Source organism: Pinus tabuliformis, chromosome J (genome assembly GCF_031772625.1).
Source record: "Pinus tabuliformis cultivar Carrire ecotype Pingquan chromosome J, CPIR1, whole genome shotgun sequence".
NCBI lineage: Eukaryota > Viridiplantae > Streptophyta > Pinopsida > Pinales > Pinaceae > Pinus > Pinus tabuliformis.
The window spans coordinates 1,448,943,309-1,448,950,587 of NC_142295.1; the positions used below are offsets into that span (position 1 = coordinate 1,448,943,309).

The 7,279-nt window shown below is 39.0% G+C and overlaps 1 pseudogene; it reads right to left on the reverse strand.

Annotated features, from left to right (window-relative positions):
- Positions 1 to 307: 307 nt before the first annotated feature.
- Positions 308 to 6,816, reverse strand: LOC149232826 (protein CYSTEINE-RICH TRANSMEMBRANE MODULE 12 pseudogene; annotated as a pseudogene).
- Between the last annotated feature and the right edge of the window lie 463 nt (positions 6,817 to 7,279).

Consider the following 7,279-nt stretch of genomic DNA (forward strand, 5'->3'; position numbering starts at 1 on the left):
GAAGGAAACTTATATTAAACGTGAAACTTGAGCACCCTTACCAGATGGATTCATCTTATTCTCAATTGTCAATGCCCGTAAATGAATGGAAAATTGGCACTAAATAATACATACGGATGGCAAATTGGCACTAAATAATACATACGGAAATTGGCACTAAATAATACATACGGAAAATCCCTGTTCACCAGTTGGTCATTTCATCTATTTATAACGATCATAACCCACAATTAAATAAAAACCTGGTTCTACAACCATAGAACTTTATTTATTTTTTCTCAATATAAATCCAATCCGGTGCTCACTATTAGCAACATGTCTCGCACAACCAACAGCAGCACAGAGCCGCAAGGCTGCAAATCCATAAAGAACACAAATCAATAAAGCAAAATAATAACCCATATATATAATTGCATAATAACCAAAAATTACAATTGAATTCATACCATCCTTCCATAAATCTTTTATCTCCTCTCTGCTGTCTTTTTATAGGCATGGAAGATTAAGCGTACTGGGTAGGAAGAGCTTGGGTTGGATACCCTGATAACACCATCAAAATTCTTTTACGTAAATACAAATTATTTGTGATCCAAAATTCTTCTAATGTAAATATAAATTATTTGTGATCGTCATTCAAGAAAAAATGAAAAAAAGAAGAGCATGTTGGGGATTTTTCTGGTAAAATCCCAAAAACAAAATGACTAAACACAGAGACAATGCTCTGTTTCTCACACACGGGATCTTAGCACAGGGAAGCTTTAAAAATTTCTGAGCAAACAGAGATTTCCACACACACACAAAAAAAAACTTTGCATTCATCAATAAAATAACTGCTGTTACAGACTTCTTCCTCTCTCAGAGGGATTACACAGGAACACTTCAGTTCCAGTTCCAAAAAGGATTACTCTGTTTCACTTTGCAAGTCTTCACACTGCTGTAAAATAAAAATTACATACGCTGCTGCGTGCTCCCCCTTTTTTTTTTACTTCGCACTGCTGTGCATTACAATTCCTCTCTACTTACCCAAAAAAAAACATTACACAATATATATGACAACAAAAGGACTTACATACGTTTTCACTTGCCAAGCTGCCGTAAAATAAAAAACAATAAAATTAAATGATTTTACCAGCTTTTACTTGTGCCCATACTAGCTTTTACTTGTGCCCATACTCCCGCTGAAATAAAATTAAAAACTTCACCAAAACTTACCAACCCACAGTAAATAGCATTTACTGTTTTACTGACATTTACTGGCGGTAAGTAAAAACTTTTACTTCACATAAAATTTCATTTAATGCTGGCCTATACTTCACCCATTGACTTCATTTAAATCGCATCGCAGAATCCCATTTGGTCGGAACACAAAATTGGGGCACACACATATGATGCGATCTGCGATATGCGATCGGATCGCATCGCACCATCGCAATCGCCAGAAAACACAACACATATCGGAGGGTGACAAGGTGAGTTGCGATTTGCGATATGCGATAGATCGCATCGCAAATAAAATAAACTTGCAGTTGAAATTATATTTCAACACTCCCCTTTAATTTCAACTGTTGGGTTATCAATCATACCCAGACGTTTCCTCAAAAATTCAAAGCTCTTTTGATCCAGAGGCTTTGTCAGGATGTCTGCTACCTGTTCTTGAGTGCTGCAATGTTGTAACACAATTTCTCCATTGTTCACTAATTCTCTGATGTAGTGAAATCTTGTATCAATGTGTTTCGTTCACTTGTGAAACACAGAATTCTTAGACAACGCAATAGCTGAGCTATTGTCACAGAAAATCACTGTTGCTGTAGCCTGCTCTTGGCATAGAAAACTCAACATTATTCTCATCCAAACTGCTTGACATGCTGCTGCTGTAGCTGCCACGTACTCTGCTTCTGCTATAGACAACGCCACGATTGGCTGTTTCTTGGAAGCCCATGAAATGGCTCCTGAACCCATGTGAAAAATGTAACCGGATGTGCTTTTCCGATCATCCACACTTCCAGCCCAATCACTATCAGTGTAGCCAACTAAATCTGAACTTTCTGAAAAAGTATACAAAATGCCAAATCTTTTTGTTCCTTTGACATACCTCAGAATTCTTTTTGCTGCCTGCCAATGAGCCTCTTTTGGCCTCTCCATGAATCTGGAAATAAAACTAACAGCAAACATTATGTCAGGCCTAGTTGCTGTTAAATACATAAGACTGCCAACTATGCTCTTATATAAGCTAGGATCAAAATCCTTGCTGCTGTCCTCTTTGCTGAGTTTTAATCCCATTACCGTGGGAGTGATTGCTACTTTGCAATCTTGCATGTGGAATCTTTCCAATACTTCATTTACATATCTTGCTTGAGTGATAAAAATTCCTTTTTCATTTTGATCTACTTCTATTCCTAAGAACTATCTCAACAGGCCCATGTCAGTCATCTCAAATTCTTTTTTCATGACTGATTTAAAATTTTCAATGAGGTAGTCATCATTACCTGTAAAAATCACATCATCAACATACAAGACAATAATTAAAATCTTGCCATCCTTTTCTTTGATGTAGATGGTGGGTTCTCCCTCACACTTGTCAAATTCATTTTCCAGTAGATAGGAATCTATTCTATTGTACCACGCTCTTGGCGCTTGTTTCAGCCCATAAAGAGCTTTCTTCAATCTGCACACTTTGTGCTCTTGGCCTTTCTTCTCATAGCCTAGAGGTTGTTCAATGTAAACGTCTTCCATTAACACTCCATTTAGGAATGCCGACTTCACATCCATTTGGTAGACTTTCCATTTGTTTTGTGCTGCCATGGACAACACTGCTCTCACCGTTTCCATTCTTGCAACCGGTGCGAAAGTCTCCTCATAGTCTCTTCCATACTGCTGCTTGTATCCCTTGACAACCAACCTTGCCTTGTGTCTTTCAATTTTGCCTTCAGCATTGTACTTGGTCTTATAGACCCATTTGACTCCAATGACTTCTTTACCTTTTGGTAGCTCAACCAAATCCCATGTCTTGTTTCTTTCTATGGCATTCATCTCTTCATCCATAGCTTCTATCCATTTCTTATCTTCAATAGCATCTTCGAAATGAATAGGATCATCAACATGACAATACAAGGCAAATAAGGAATTCATTCCTTCATTATAAATGTCACTTAAGTTTCTGAATTTCTTACCTCTTTCACTTGGTGTGCAAGTGCTTGAAGATGCACTTGAATTTCCTCCCTGTGGTGTGCTTGGAGAAGCACTCTCATTTCTCCTCAAGGGTGTTCCTTGCTGTCCTTGTGTTGGCGCTGCTGTATGGGGATGTATTTCTACCATCTCCTCATCATCTTCATCATGAGACAAACAGTTTTTAACATTAACTGTTTTCTCTATGCTTCCATCCCAAGCTTCCTTCTCAATGAACTGAACATCTCTACTCACAAAGAACTTCTTGGTAAATGGGATATACAACCTGTAAGCCTTGGATTCCTCACTGTATCCGATGAAGATACATTTCTCCCCTTTGTTGTCCAACTTCCTCCTTAGCTGATCAGGAATGTGTGCATAGGCCACACATCTAAAAAATTTCATGTGAGTGACTCCTTGCTTTCTCCCACTCCATGCTTCTTCTGGCACTTTGTTCATCACAACTTTTGTAGGACACCTATTCAAGATATATACAGCACAGTTTACGGCTTCAGCCCAATAATCATTTGGCAAATGCTTTGCCTTCAACATGCTCCTCGCCATATCCATAATGGTCATGTTCTTCCTTTCAGCAACTCCATTTTGCTGTGGGGTGTACCTAGCTGTAAACTGTTTATGAATTCCATTTTCTCTACAAAAACACAAAAATTCTTTGGAGATATACTCACCTCCTCTGTCTGTTCTCAAAACTTTGATGCGCAACCCACTTTGATTTTCCACGAGTGCTTTGAAATTTCGGAATTTTTCAAACACTTCCAATTTGTTCTTCAAGAAATAAACCCAAGTCTTTCTTGTAAAATCATCAATAAATGTTAGAAAATATTGGCTGCCTGCTAAAGATGGGGTTTGCATTGGTCCACATAAATCTGAGTGGACAATCTCTAAGGGTGCTTTTGCCCTTATGCTTTTCCCTGATGGAAAACTTTCTCTGTGTTGTTTTCCCAATATGCAGCCTTCACAAAGGCTGTCCGGTTTCTCTATCAATGGTAATCCTCTTACCATTCCTTTTCTGCTCAACAAGTTAAGACCTCCAAAGTTGAGATGTCCAAATCTCAAGTGCCACAACCAATTTTCATCTTTTGGTTGGCTTTGGAGAGCCTCTTGGGTAACTGCTGCCATTGCATCTTTGTTTTTCAAATCTGCCCTTATTCTGAGAGGGAACATTCTGTTCCTCGTCATCCTCACTTCAGCAATGCATCTCTTGCTGGGTGGAATATCCATGATGGTGCATATATCATTCTCAAAGAAAACATTGTAACCCTTTTGAACAAGCTGTCCAATACTCAAGAGGTTAAATCTCATTCCAGGAACATAGTAGACATCTGCTATGGTTTTCTTCTCACCTTGCTTTGTAAATATTTTTACCTCTCCTTTTCCCATAACAGAAATTTTGCTATCAGTTCCTAGTGTGATTTGTGACTTCACACTTTTATCTAAAGCAGAAAACAAAGCTATGTTTCCTGTCATATGGTTGCTGCAACCGGAGTCTAGAAACCATATATCTTCACTATTTGTCTCAGCCATATTACAAGCTAATAATACATTATCTTGGCTAACATTTTCTCTAGTAATATTTGCATTAGATCTATTATTTACATCATGCTGCCTCTTCCTACATTCACTGGCATAATGCCCATATTTTTTACAATAATAACATTGGACATTGGGTTTTTCATACCTTTGTCCTTGAGCATGATGTTGTCCACTTTGTTGGCTACTACCTTGACCTTGGTTCTGATTTGGATCATTGCTTCTTCCTTGAGCATTCGCTGGACTGTTCCTTCCACCTCTGTTCTGGCTTCTGCCTCTTCCTCTCTTGTTTCCTCTGCCTTGACCTCTTCCTCTTCCAAAGGACATCTGGGTCTTGAAGGCTTGCTCTAGAGATGAGTTTTCATTTCTACTCAACCTCTGCTCATGTGTGATCAGTGATGCATGAAGCTCATCAACTGAAAAGTTTGAGAGATCCTTTGTCTCTTCTATGGTGGTGACAATCACATGGAACTTTGAGGGTAGGCACCTCAATAGTTTCTCCACAATACTCCTTTCTTCAAGTATCTCTCCATGAGATCTTATTTGTGTGACTAGGCCAATTACTTGAGTGAAGAATGAGTCAATATTGTTTGACTCCTTCATGCACAGGTTCTCAAAATCTTTTCTCAGCAACTGCAGTTTTGCTGTCTTCACTCTCTCCATTCCTTGATAGGCCGTTTTAAGAGTTTGCCATGCTTCTTTGGATGTCTTAGCTGCTGCTAACCTTGGAAACACGCTTCCATGCACTGCTTGATACAAGAAAAAGAGGGATTTTGAGTCCTTCTTCTTATGGCTCTTTAACAGATCCTTCTCTCCCTGAGTTAATGCATTAAACTCATTTTCATCTGCTGGTTGTTCAAAACCATCTTCAACTATTTCCCATAAGTCTTGGGAAGCAAACAACGCTTTCATTGTTATTTCCCAATAATCATAGTTTTTACCATCAAATAATGGGAGCTGCATACCCATGCTATTGCTGGTGCTGGTGCCAGCCATTTTTGCACTCTTAAATATGCTTCAAAATACAGTCAAGTATTTAAGAGAAATACCTTGGATTCTTTTGCCTGAGACTTCACTTTGCTGGAGAACTTGCTGCGGTAAGAATCCTTCCTTCAGCTTCTTTGAACCCTTCAAAGATCCTAGACCAGCTCTGATACCACTGTTGGGGATTTTTCTGGTAAAATCCCAAAAACAAAATGACTAAACACAGCGACAATGCTCTGTTTCTCACACATAGGATCTTAGCACAGGGAAGCTTTAAAAATTTCTGAGCAAACAGAGATTTCCACACACACACAAAAAAAAACTTTGCATTCATCAATAAAATAATTGCTGTTACAGACTTCTTCCTCTCTCAGAGGGATTACACACGAACACTTCAGTTCCAGTTCCAAAAAGGATTACTCTGTTCCACTTTGCAAGTCTTCACACTGCTGTAAAATAAAAATTACATACGCTGCTGCGTGCTCCCCCCTTTTTTTTACTTCGCACTGCTGTGCATTACAATTCCTCTCTACTCACCCAAAAAAAACATTACACAATATATATAACAAGATACGGACTTACATACGTTTTCACTTGCCAAGCTGCCGTAAAATAAAAAACAATAAAATTAAATGATTTTACCACCTTTTACTTGTGCCCATACTCCCGTTGAAATAAAATTAAAAACTTCACAAAAACTTACCAACCCACAGTAAATAGCATTTACTGTTTTACTGACATTTACTGGAGGCAAGTAAAAACTTTTACTTCACGTAAAATTTCATTTAATGCTGGCCTATACTTCACCCATTGACTTCATTTAAATCGCATCGCAGAATCCCATTTGGTCGGAACACAAAATTGGGGCACACACATATGATGCGATCTGCGATATGCGATCGGATCACATCGCACCATCGCAATCGCCAGAAAACACAACACATATCGGAGGGTGACAAGGTAAGTTGCGATTTGCGATATGCAATAGATCGCATCGCAAATAAAATAAACTTGCAGTTGAAATTATATTTCAACAGAGCACAAGAGAGCCGAACCTGGAGGAGGAATCGCTTGAGGGTAGCCTGCCAGTAGTGATGAAAACTTCTCGTCAGTCATCGTTGCTTCAGGAATGAACAATAATAATGAAGCGATTATGTCATATGGCTGGGTTACAGGGGATGTTACATACATATATTAGAGTATTCTCCGCGTTCACCCGTAAAAGAAATCCACTTCCCTGCGCATGAAACATGACAGCCCCACTTTCCCTGGCCCTTCTCGTACCCCCGAGTTACCGACATCCAGAACACAACGAAGGGCACGTGGGCTGTCATGTATTTTATTGTGAATTACTAGCGTACACATCCTCGCACCATCCTTTTGACAATTGTGCGTTGATTATGCAGAGGCGTTCTCTCTGAGGCTGCAGGTTGGCGGAATTTGCTGGGTGTAGGCTGGTTTCCAACCAAATCACCTGCTTTCCAGGTTAATTTAAAGAGTATTTTGCTGAAAGCTGGTATTCAAGCACGTTAATTTTCAATATTGATTTTGCCATTTCGCAATTATAATCTAAGCATAC